The following is a 13,702-nucleotide window of genomic DNA, read 5'->3' on the forward strand; positions in this document are numbered from 1 at the left end:
ATCACGCAATAGGCCGCCAAAAAAGACTTTCTCTCGTTCAACTAAAACAACCACATCAAAATTGAGCTTGATCCATCCCAAAATCGGTCTTTTCCATCTCAAAATCTTGGAACAGTGGGATCCTGTTATTAACTTTTCTTTTTGAATATGTTTAGAGCAAGCAAGAAATCCATTCTTCATAGCCATATAACCCATACTACTATTACCAAAAACAAAGTCATTTCTATTTTTCCAAATTTTCCAATATACTGTTCTATCATAATTTGATAGTTAAATTAGGCTCTCTAGAACACTCGAGTAGTTTATTCTCAAGAAATTTACGAGTCTTTTATGTACTTTTATTGACTTTTAGTTTTTATCATTAATAATAATTTTTGCTTAGTTTTACTCCTTTTGAAATCCAAATTGGCAAAATGGTGTTATGAGGAACCTAACGATGTGTTTAAGTTGGTGTAGGGAGATGACAATGACTTGACCTTGAGGAAAACAGCATTCAACGTGGGTGTCTCAATATTCATGCTATGGATGTATTGACATCAAGTCCCTTTGCCTTAAGGGTGCAAGACTTCAACGAGAAATCAACCTAGAGCATATTGTCAATAGAGTCATGACATTGAGGTGTTGTGTTGCGACATTGAGCCCAAAGTTGTGACACAACACCTAAGGTCGTGATTTCACCAAAGGTTGTGAAATGGGAAAATAATGGTCATCACCAGGGGTGTTGTGATACCGGTCAGTGGATGTCGCGATATCAAGAACCTCCAAAGCCACAATTTTTCCACTGTCAAGAGTGTAACAACACTGAAACGTGGATGTTGTGGCTCTGTTGCCTAATGGGGAGAAAAATATTGCAAGGATAGTCTTTTATCCAACACCAATCCAAGTCAACACATATATATTAAGGGCAATTTTGTCAATGTTAGGGTTGAATTTATCATATGTTAAAAGACCCTTTTGGCTATCAACTTAAAGGAGCCAATTTTCTTTCATCTTTTAACTTAGTTGTTAGTTTCTTCTCTATTATTAGATTTAGGTCATTTACTTTTCTGAGCTTACTTGGTGTGGTTGGTAGTTTAGTTAGTTTTTACTATAGCTTTTCACTTTCTTTGCAGAACTCAAGTTTAACTTTGTATTTTGATTTCTATTCAAATCTTTCAATATATTTCAGTTTTAATTACCTTCCTAAGCATAAAAATCTTAACTTTGGCTATGTTTCCACCTCCATTGTTGCTGTCATCATCTTCTTCAAAGTATCCATCAAAAAATTCCAAAGCTTCCTCTAACCTTGCTTTTGTGTTTATTCTAATTAATTATTTAAACATGTGTTTGATTGTTATTTGCATGATGATGATGAGTGGTAACAAAATCTATGGTGGTTGGTTGATGGAAGCGTTGCTTGGTTAGTTTTTGGTATAAAGATTAAATCGTAAAAATTGAACTAAATCGAATAAACTTTAAAACTTCGAATTGACAACTCTAAGTGAATACTTAGGTACGTGGGATCAAGAGTAGAGCCTATTGAGGACCAATTTGGATGTCTCAATTTAGTTTGTTGAGGTCAAGAGATAAATCGAACTAAATCGTCTAATTTGGTCAAATGGTAACTGAGAGGTAAAATTGAACCAATTAGAAGTTTAAGCCTTTTAGATCCCTAATTCAAAAATTAATCAGCAACATGGAAGTCAACCAACACTTGTGTTCATTAAATTGTTAATTTTTTTTATTTTAACTATTTTGTAATTTAGTCATTTTTAGTTTTAGCTAGTCAATTAGTCTAATTAACCCCATTGAATATGATTTGTCATAATATGATACTTGGCGAGTAGTTAGCTAGACTTCTTATTTGCATGCTTTTCTCATATTAATCACCTTGTCCCCAAACTCTCTTGGGTTTGATCCTCGGAATATTATGAGTGTTCCATTGTAACACTTAAAAATATTACAAATTGTTCAAATAATACATTTATATACATGTCTGGATGTTACAAATGGATTCATATGTGGTAAGATGAAATGTTGTGAATAGAGTTGAAATGAACATGGTATAACCAAGCATGAAATGTAATTGTGATATATGATATGTGATATGAAAATGGTATGAAACTTTGATATATGAACATGTAAATTTAATGTAATTGGATCATTAGTACCCTATTAACTATTCGGGTAGAATCAGATATAGTTGGCATATCATAGGATTAGAATCTGTATGAGTTTATACTTCGGTTTATCCAATAATGCATTTCATGCCATCATATTTACTTTGGTGTATCCGATGATGCACTATGTGCCAATATATTTACTTCGGTTTATTCGATGATACACTATGTGCCAGTATATTTACTTTGGTTTTATTTGATGATGCACTGAGGTGCCAGATTAATGTGTTGGTTGGATGATCCGTATATCTGTCTTGAGTTCGATTCTGACTAATAAGGATTATAAAACATGAACTTGATAATTGATATTAACTTGAAATGATAATATGAAATGGTATATGCATATATGTGAAACATGACTAAATATAACATGTGAAAGATCATGTGAACCGATGATTACGAGGCTTGAGGGCTGATATGGAAACAAAATGAATCAATAGATTCAAGAATGAAATGAGTTAAAGAATGAGTAATTGGCATGTTATGAAATGAAAGTAAACGTGCCTTATTGTTAAATAATATGATATGATATGTTATATGAAATTGTCAAATGAATTGTTACATAAAGTTGATATATGAACTAAAGTTTGAATGGATATGCACAATTGAAGTTTTTGGTGTAGATCATAGTATATGAATCATGATATATTAGTTGATGATGTTGGTGGTTAATGGTATATTGAATGAATCTTTTGACATGCTAGTTAGATTACATTATTGACTTGAATAATGAAACTACTACTAAGCTTTATCGCTCAACGTACTATTTGTTTATTTCGTGCACATGTATAGTAGATCTCAAAAACTCAAGGAATGATTCAGCATTCGGTCTACAACTCTTGGCTCAACAATATTTGTATACTTCCTTTATGTTTCGATATATGGCATGTACCTAGGGTTTAGAGTCGGTTTTGTATCGAAATGGTCATTTTGAAATCTTGAATTGGCAATGTAGTTTGATTTTAAAGTACATGAATTGTTAAATACATATATGGGATTGGCATAAGTAATTGAAATGGTTTAAATGTACAAATTTTTACATTGGAAATAGTAAGTGATGTCACGACCTCAGGCCCCTAGCATGGCTGCCATACTCACTGTTGTTTGAAGTTGCGAAGTGATACCCTAATGTTGTTATGCCAACTTGATAGTTTTGTGTATTTTACATTTTAATCCTCACTCGACCTTGGGTTGCCAAAAGAGCTTTCGTAAGTTCATATAAACCTCAGTATTGATTAAATAACATGTCGTGATTATATATTAAACATAATAGTATGTATAAACTTTTGAATTGAATTGAATCAAGATTGTAGTAGCTCTAGCAACGAATGTGGCATCTCGTAACTTGAACTCAACAACCAGGTCAGGTATGGGGTGTTACATATCTACTAATCACCCCATATTTATTCCTAGAAACTTTAACCCTAAAAGCATCTCTATCAGAAATAATGTTGAAAGCCACTTTAAGCATAAACACTTTATTCTGATATTAAACCTTCTATAATCCAAGACCGCCATTTTTCAATAGGCATACAACATTTATCCCAGCCGGCCAAAGCCGATTTTTTGTTTCTCATCACTGCTCCCCAAATAAATCCACAAACCAATTTCTCAATTTCATTACACACGACAACGGGTAGATACGCAATTTGCATGATGTAACTTGAAATTACAAGATTGACTTCGCAAAGGATATTCTCCCAATTAAAGATAAAGACCTTGCCTCCCACCCATTAAGCTTATTATGAATTTTCTCAATGGTAAATTGAAATTTACCAGTATGCACTATTTTTGGAAAGAGTGGCATCCCAAGATTATTCCCCAAGTACTCAACCTGGTGATACCTAGTCTACTACATATCTCATTAGCTCGATTCGAGTTCATATTAGTAGAGAAATACATTACAGTTTTGGCAACTAACCTGTCGCCAATTGTAGTGGTAGTTTAAGTACATTTTGGCACTTAACGAGCTTCTTTTCTTGTCATTTTATAATTAATTGTTGCATTTTCAATATTAGTAGGTTAGGAACTAAATATTAATAAAATAAGTGTTTTTACGCATTTTTTACCATTTTTATGACCCGTAAGGCCAACTCGCGCCTTAGGAGTAATTGACTGGCTAATTAAGTGTGTAGGGTGCCAATTCAGGTCCAAGAATATAAGGAATGATCGTTAGGCCACGATACAAGGAAGCTCGTGTTACAATATGGACCGACGAAACTGCCAAGGCTGGAAAAGCACTCCATGTTGTTATGAGGAGTCTTCCTTCGTCACGAAGATAGGATGATCTTAGGAGGAAATTCACACTGACGTCGCCATGAGGAAGAGTCTTCCCACGTCATAACGATGTGACGATGGCAGTCCAAAATAAAGCTGAATTCTTGAATGGCACACTTGGGATATTTCTATATTTAGACCCTTGCTATTTAAGAGCATATTGTATTAATCAATATCTAAATATATCTAGGGTTGAGTGGTCACCAAGTAGCCCGAAGCCTATATAAGTAATTCTAGGGTCACCAAGATGGTGTGCAGTTTTAGACAGAGGCAATTTTATTCAACTTTTAGTTTTCTTTTCTTTTATGTTCGTTTAGTCAAATCTTTTCTATTCCGATGTAAAGACGATTGGGAGTGGAACACTTACCAAGTGTTTCATTGTAAATAAAACTATATTACAATTTGACCTATTCACTTGTAGATACCGCACTTAATTTATATTTGTTTGCACAATTTTAACGTTAAACATTCACACATTTGGAGGCTGTAAAAAGACCGTAAAAAACTCATTTAATATTCTCCTTATAGTTTAATAAGACCGTAAAAAGACTTATCAATCTAGATTGAGAGAGAACTAAGTGAACCATTTAAGCTATGTTTTTCCATTTCTCCTTCCAGAAATATCAAAACATTCGCACATTTGTAGCCATGTTTTTATCAAACTAAGTGAATCGTTTAAGCTATGCTCGAGGAGATTGTTTTAGACCATACACAGACTTTGTTTTGGGACTTAACTAGTGAACATCATGGCTCTAGATACTTCTAAAGTATGGTGGTTTTTTCTTTCGGCAATCCTATTTTGTTGTGGTGTATTTATACAAAAGCTTTGGTAGAGTACTTCATGTTTAGTTAAGAAAATTCTTAATTGGCCACTAAAAATTTCCCTACCATTGTCACTTTGAAATTTTTATTTTCACACCAAATTATGTTTCCACCTTAGGATAAAAAACTCAAAAACGATTTTAACCCAAACTTATCTTTTAATAAAAACATCTAACAAGTGTGAGTATGATTATCAATAAATGTGATAAACCGACATTTTTCTAAAAAAACTTGAAACTCTAGAAGGTCCTCAAACATCACTATGAATTAATGAAGAAATTTAGAAGCCTTAAATTTTTTAGGAGGAAAGGATGACCAATGATGCTTTGCTATCTTACAAAATTCATAATGATATGAAGATAGATTTTTATTCTTAAATATCAGGAAACAAATGTCTTATAGATTTTTATTCTTGAATAAATCAGGTAACAAATGTCTTAGATAATAGAAATTAAGATTTTTAAGCCTATAATGTCAAATCATAACCTTGTCAAAACTAGAAACAGAGTTTAATTATAGAGTAGTTGATTGCCTTAAATGATAGTCGTCAAGAATGTAAATTTCACAAGATTCTTTAGCGCTACCAATCATGCTCCTTGAGTTCTTGCATTGAAATTCACACATAGTGGAGTCTAAGATGGCATGATACTTTAGGGGCTTAGATAAATTTTTGGTAGATATGAGGTTGTGAGCAAGATTTGGCACATTTAAAAAATCATGTAAAATTAAAGACGGTAAAATTTTTATAGTGCATTTCCCAGTTTTGCCGAGAATGACCTATCTACTACTTTGATCTTTTTGTTTCCTGTACAAGATGTGTAAGTCAAGAAAAGAAAAGAACTACTGGCCATGTAATCACTAGCTTCAGTATCAATTATCCACATGCTTGTTTTATCAGTCTTAACACTGAAAAAGCTAAAGAATCAATACATGATTGGGCAGAGGATCTAGAAGGATTATTGGATAAGTTTGGAATGTAAGAATTCGTCTAAAACTACGGCAATTGAAAAAGCTTGTATAGATGCTTTAGTCATTCCTTAGTGAATAAAGGCCCTTCTAAAGGATTATGCTGCTCAAAGTCCTAATTGGTTGTGTGGAAAGATTTGATATCCTGAGATTGTGAACCATGTCGATTGCTACTATTCTTTTTCCAGATTTTTTTATTTTTCATAAAAATTTTAGTATGTTTCTCAAGATTGTCAAAAAAATTTTACAATGGTTGCACCAAGGTTTCTTCCTCTCCTTTTTTTCACTATCGTTCTCCTTTTCAACAATTACAAGCGCAAAATTATCATCATTAGTTTCATGTTTGGACTTTAACATAACTTTCCTCCTAGTATCCTCTCTTCTAACCTTAGAAAAATCTTATGAACTGTTAGAAGTGGTTTTTTCTACAACTCAAGATCACACTTCATAAAATTCTTTATTCAGACCAGTTAGAAATAAAAAGGCTCACTCATTCTCATTTTTTCCATAAATTTTACACTAGCTATAAAACACTTCCTTTTATCATCATAACTTTGATCTAGTTCTTGCCAAACAGACATCATCTTATTATAATAAAATGTAACCTTCTTTCCCCTTGCCCACCCTTCCAAATTTTTTTTTTAACTAAAAAAATTTGTGAAGCATTTTTTGAATCTAGATAGGTGTCTTTTACAGCATCCCAAACGTCTTTAGCAGTTGAGAGAAAAAGAAAAGGTTTACTTTTTCCATAGAATTAGTAAATCATGTGATTATTAAAGAACTTTCTAACCTCTAAAAGCTCATTCTTGGATCGCCCACATGTGGTTGCTTGGCTTTTCTAATCAGGTGGCTAAGCTTGTTGTGCATATCAATTGTTAACTTCACAGTTTGTAACCATTAGAGATAATTTTTGCCATTTAGCTTGGGATATTTCAACTGAAAAAAAAAGATGAGACATTTTTGTCCCCAAGGTCATCTACTCTCACTAATTGTTTCGATGTTAGAACTTTCTTCCTCAAGTTGGTTGTTGGATCTTTTATCTCTAGTGAAGGTTGTTTGAACCATTGTGTTATTAGATAATTAACCTAGCTCTAGATGCCATAAAAGTTTTAGAAATTGTAAAGAATGTAAAAGTTGTAACTTTGTGTATTTACGTGAAAAATAAAGAGTATAAATACAAAAAAAATTTACATCATAAAATGGGAAACTAGAATCCCTTATTCTAATAAACTACTAAAACATGAAAGCCTTCCTAAAAGTTCTTAGTTGATTTTTCCTAAGACTATCTATCTAATTAATTTATAACGTATCTCATATATTATGAGATTTTGGTAGATATTTTGGTCAATAACATCTAAAAATTATTTTTAAAATTTTTAGTTTATTTTGAACTTAAATTCAATTGAGAATTCACTCAAATTTTAAAACCTTTATCATTTAAATATCTATTTTTGGACATTTAGATGTGCATACCTTTTTGTCATAACCTTCATCTCTATGAAACACATTAGAATGTCATGCATATGAATATGTTATTATAATAATTTATTCATTTTATATTTTCATTATACTAATTATTACTATGGCAATAGAAAGATGGGGATTGTTGATAAAGGCAACTCACATAGAGAGAGGTGCAAAGAGCCGTTGTTTGTAGAAAAATGGTAGGTAATTTGGTAAAGCTTTGGTAAAATAAGGTTAGGTATTTTGGTTTACCTCTATCTTTCATTGAAAAAGGTATTCACAAATGGAATGGGCTCCTATCCCTCAAGCTTATGCATCATACTAGGGTAGTGAGTGTTAGTCTAGGTGCTATTGAACTTTACCCAAAAGGGCTGGTTGGAAGAGTTACTAGATATGATGGATTGATTGATGCGTGCGAGTCTTTTTAATATATATTTTTTAGATTGTGTGGGTCCCAAAAAGATGGTGCTTATGTAAGAGTGCTAAAAAGTTTTAAGAGAGAATGGAAGGTTATACGATATGTAAGGACAAAGTATCATTAGGTCACTTCGTTGTGATTCAAGTCGTATAACATCCCGAATTAGGGTCGAGTCAGAACAGTGGTTTTGAGACCATAAATTCGAGATAGAAATAATTATTTTATGATTATTATGAGGTTTATGTTATGAATGCATGCTTGTGTAAAAGTTTCATGAAGAAATTTTGTGCATAAAATGTCTAATTGCATTTTAGGGACCAAATTGAATAAAGCGCAAAACTTGCATTCTAGAAGCTTTAAACATGAAATTGCATTAGATTATGAATTAGAAGGTCCTAATTAGTAATTTGACCAATTTCTAAAATTTTGGACAAAAATGAACATGCATAGAAAAAAATTGGAAAGACAAACCCTAAGGGCATTTTGGTCATTAGGTAATTAAAAGAATAAAAATGGAAAATCAAACCAAAAATGTGTCCATCTTCCTCCTTGGCTGCCGAAAACCACAAAACACCATAGCTAGGGTTTTGTTCAACATTTCCAAGCTCAATAGTAAATGTTCCCTAGCCTCGTTTTTAATGTTCTTTGTATTTTTGAAGTCCCGGTAACATGATCTACCCATTTCTAGCTATATTTTGAGCTAGGGTTCATGTATGAAAATTGACCCATGCATGAAATGCTTGTATTTTTATTATTTATAGAGGAATATGAATGTTTGATGCATGGTGAACATCTTTTATTAGGTGATTTTTAGTGAAAACACTTAAACAAGGGACTTGTTTGTAAAAGTGTAAGAGTGAGTAGTAATGATGTGAAATCAAAGAAAATATGGGCTGATATAAGCATAGAAAAGGTTCGGTCTGGGTAATAAAAAAAATGCATGCATTTCATTTTACGAGCCTAGTGACTAAATCGTAAATATGTGAAAGTTTAAGGGTCAAAATATAAATTTGCAAGAGTATGATTTTTGGACCCTTTTAGATAATGTGAATAATAAATAAGTTAAATTTGACATTATATATCAAGAAAAACGTGAATCGGGACTTGATCGAGGAAAAAATAAAGTATACGACGACTAGGCTAGATTATCATCGTTTTGTGTCGAGGTAAGTACATGTGCAAATAATGTGGTATTGTAGTATGTTTTACTAATTTAATATGATGTGATAAATGTTTTCTTGTAATTATGAGTTATATGCCTATTGATTGTTATGAAAGCATTAATGTTATCATGGTCGTTAACCATGACGTTACGAGCAAGTGCGATGGAGATATTATATGCAAGTGAGGAAAATCTCATTTGAACCTTAGGAATAGTTTAGGATACAAGTGACATGTCACTAGGAACTAAGAAGTTTGAACTCATTGAGTGGTACGGGTTCGTGAGGTATGTAGCATCCGAGCTTGTTGAGAAGTCTGAGTTTATTATGGATGCAAGCATTTGAGCTCGTTGAATGGTCCGAGTTCATTATGGATGTGATACATGTTATGTGGTAGCTTCGACTACGTTTTCATATGTGACACTTATGTGCAAGGTTTCTGTGTATCCAATAGTATTCCGAGTGTTCAACGGGTAATGTAACTATTGAAATGAAAGTACCAAGGAGGGCAGATGAAAGAGGTATGGTTATCGATACTCTATGATGAGTACAGGTACGTACACTAAACCTATGAGTAATGCTTTGATAAAGAACGATTTAAGATGAGCAAGTATGTATGAGCATATGATGAGTAAGCAAAAATGTTTGAATGGAGAAAAATCTTTATGTATATGTTACCATGTTTTTACATGTTGATTGTTTATTACTTTTACATATTATTTGTATATGGACTTACTAAGCTTTAATGCTTACTCCCCTCTCTTTCCACCCTTTGTAGTTCCGCCAAGTTAGCTCGGGGATTGGAAGCTGTCGGAGTATTCGATTACACTATTAAAAGACTATTGGGTATAGTGAAATTATTTTTTTGAGTATGGCATGTATAGGAACTTGGTCATTTTATGATATGTGTCATGTTATTTGGCCAATTTGTGAAAGCCTATGATAATGATGATGATTCTTTTGTAATGGCCATGTAATATGGCTCATATTTGATCATTTGGGTTGTAATCTAATTACCCATGCATGCATGTGTTAGTGTCTTGATGGTAGGATATGTTATTGCTTGGTGAATGCATGATAATGATATGGTATGTTGTTGATTGATGAATGTATGGTAAAGTGTGGATTAAGTGCTAAAGGTTAAAGGATGACCTAAGGACTTAAAATGACTATGTGCATGAATACACAATTTGAGGTTATGGTAACAAGTTTAATAATGCATGAAATGGGTGTGGAATTCCTTTAAATGGTGTAACAAATTAGGGTACAATAAGATGACATTATGAATATGTGAGAGTGCCATGGTGTGGAATGTTTGAGTGTATAAATATGTCATATTACATGTTGTAAAGTGTGTTTGAATGTATGAGTGATTGAGGGTGACCAATGGCTTGGAAAATAGCCTCCAAAAAGGTCCACACGGGTAGACACACGGGCATGTGTCTAGGCCGTGTGTGACACATGGCTAGCCCCTTGGGCGTGTTGCTCAGTCGTGTGTCCCTTGCACCTAAAATTTCTAAGTCAGTTTGCATAGTAGTAAACACACGCGTAGAGACATGGCCGTATGTCTCAACCGTATGAAGGACACGGCCTAGCACACCGGCGTGTGCCATAACCGTGTGCCCCTAAATAAGTGATGACATCATAAATAGAATGTCCAGGTTTTTAGACACGGGCGAGGACACAGGTGTGTCTAGGCCGTGTAAAGAACACGACTAAGGACACGGGCTTGTGCTCGGCTGTGTGAAAACGCCTATAGGTTCGAAATGAAAAATAATTTTTAGAAATCCCACACGGGTAAGGGACACAAGTGTGTCCCAAAGCACACGGATGTGTGCATTGCCTCCGCACGGGCGTGTGAGGCTCAACCCTAGAAATTTTCTTAGAATTCTCTTAAATCTCGAATTAGTCCCTGATTGTTTTTAATGTATGTTTTGGACCTCGTAGGTCCATAATAAGGATAATATGATTTTTTTTGATTGGTTTTAAGTTGGAATGAAATTTGATGACCCATGTGTTTTGAAAATGCCTTGTCTATGTATGGTAATGCCTCGTACCTTATCCCAATCTCGTGTATGGGTGCGGGTGTTACAAGTCGAGTTGTCTGAACTGGACCTTATAGGTTTTGGATTTATATTAGTAGCCCTTTCATATGTTATCTTGGGTTGTATATGAGGATATATAACAATTGTCCCCCCCCACAAGTAAAGATAAGTTATAAACAGACCTAAGTTGATGTGTTGTGTGTTTTGGCGATAGGGGAATGTATATCAATTGAAGTGATATCCGTTTGGAAGAGTTATCCTTGTTCCCAAATTGTTGTGGCTATTGTTTTTTTTTTATAGATGGCATCTCAAGATAGGTGCATTTGGGAATGAGACATTTCTTCCAACTATCTTTGCTTCTTGGTGTCCCAATTCATTCCCCCTAATATTCTATAAATAGGGTACCTCCACCTGTGGTTGGGACATTATACTTGTTTGTTTTTTGTTAACAACTTATTAACATTGACAAGTTAAGAATTTTTTGAAGAACTTTTTAACTATCAAATGGTCAAAATTAATGAATGCATTATTCAATAAATAATCATTATTAAAAAGAAATTGAAGAACTGATTTGGATGGGATGCGCATATGTTCTTAATGATATAAAAAATACGTTATATTATAAGATACGCTCTTAACTGATGAATAAAAAACCCTGAAATGTACTTGAAAAAAAAAGGAAAATAGAAAATACCATAATTTGGTTATCAATTTTTTTTACTTGCTTGTTATAATTTTGATGTTGATTTCAATCTCATGTTCACTAAAAAACATTGTAGAGTCCATACCTCTTAAGGTCAAATCTATAAACAATAAATATTAAAAGACATGAATCATATGTAACCTTTTATAAACAATGTTTCATTTTCTATATTTACTTTCTTTATGCAAAAATATTGTTGGGACCTTAGATGTCATGTATATGAAGTTTCTCCTTATGTTCAAATAGTTTCTTTATCTACATGTTTTGTCACTATGTTCTATCTACTGTTTGAGCAGCTATTTGGACAGACCTTTGGACAATAGTTTAGACATGTTTTCAGGACAACTCAAACGTAATATAAAGTTGGCATTTTTTTACTTGGATCTTCATGATGTGTCACAATATGAACAAATGATCATCATGTCATGTTTTATTCTATCCTTAATGATGTTTATTGAATTTGGAAAAGAAGAGGAGGAAGAATTGGATTTCATCATCTCATGCCTTATCCTTATCCTTTCACTTAAAAACCAAGCTGGTTGTTTTACTTGGATATAAAGCAAGTTATAGGATAATTATTGAAGATATTTCAAGAGATAAATTTAGCCTTTTACCAAGATCTTTAAGCTTATCAAAATATTGCTCAAAAAGGTCTTGTATTAGCCTATATATAGGTTTGATGGTCGAGTACATTTGGTATGTCTGTCGAGTGCATTTTGGGAGATTTTGTAGAGTGTTTTATTGATCTTTTTATTTGTATGTTTTGACTCTTATGTTAGCCATTTTATTGAAAAGTAAACTTTCTTGTAAGTGAGGTCATTTGGGGTGAGTGATTTGTAACAATTGGGTTATTATTGGGGCTACAATTACTTTTTGTGTAAGAGTAGATTGGGCTTAAGCTAATAGTAATTTGGACGATTGTTGAATAAAACCATTCACTGAATGAGGCTCCACATAGTAGGATGTTGATTTGAATTGTGTTAACAAATACTATGTGCTGATTTCTCTCCTTGCATTACTCTCATTTATAAAGTCTGTAAATTGTCTTATTCAAACTTGTGTCCAAATATTAGTTGGGACATCAAGTTGGACAAAGAGTAAACTAACTTGAGCTCTTTCATGTATTACTTTTTATTTATTTTGTACAATTCAATACATTGAATTTTATGATTATCATTTGCTTATATATTGTTCATTTTAAAAATCTGCTTAATCATACAATATAAACTGTAACCATTTTGCAGTACAATATTTGAGACAGATAATACATTCCCAACTTCTAGACAATTTCTTCACTAGTAAATCCAATAAAATATGTTTGTTTAATTTTAATTTATTTGTTTACTTTTTCTTTTAATAAATTAAAATATTATTTTGCAATATCTAATTTTAGTTAGTGTTTCAAATATTTATACTTTGCTTAGCCGTTTTAAATTCAATCTTAAGTTTATTATGTCTTAAAACTTTAATGGTTACCTATGGAAAAGATAAAAAATTTTAACATTTATTTACTTCAAAATATATGTTAACTCATTATTTATTGTTTTAATAGGCTACCGTGGAAAGGTATCATTTCATTCATCAACTTATAGCAGTTGGTGGTATTTAGAAGCTGTTGAGGGAGTTATGGGACACTAAACAGTTACAATTGCACTTGGCACTATTTAGATTTCATAACTTGCATTATT

The sequence above is a fragment of the Gossypium arboreum genome, chromosome 1 (genome assembly GCF_025698485.1).
Source record: "Gossypium arboreum isolate Shixiya-1 chromosome 1, ASM2569848v2, whole genome shotgun sequence".
Taxonomy (NCBI): domain Eukaryota; kingdom Viridiplantae; phylum Streptophyta; class Magnoliopsida; order Malvales; family Malvaceae; genus Gossypium; species Gossypium arboreum.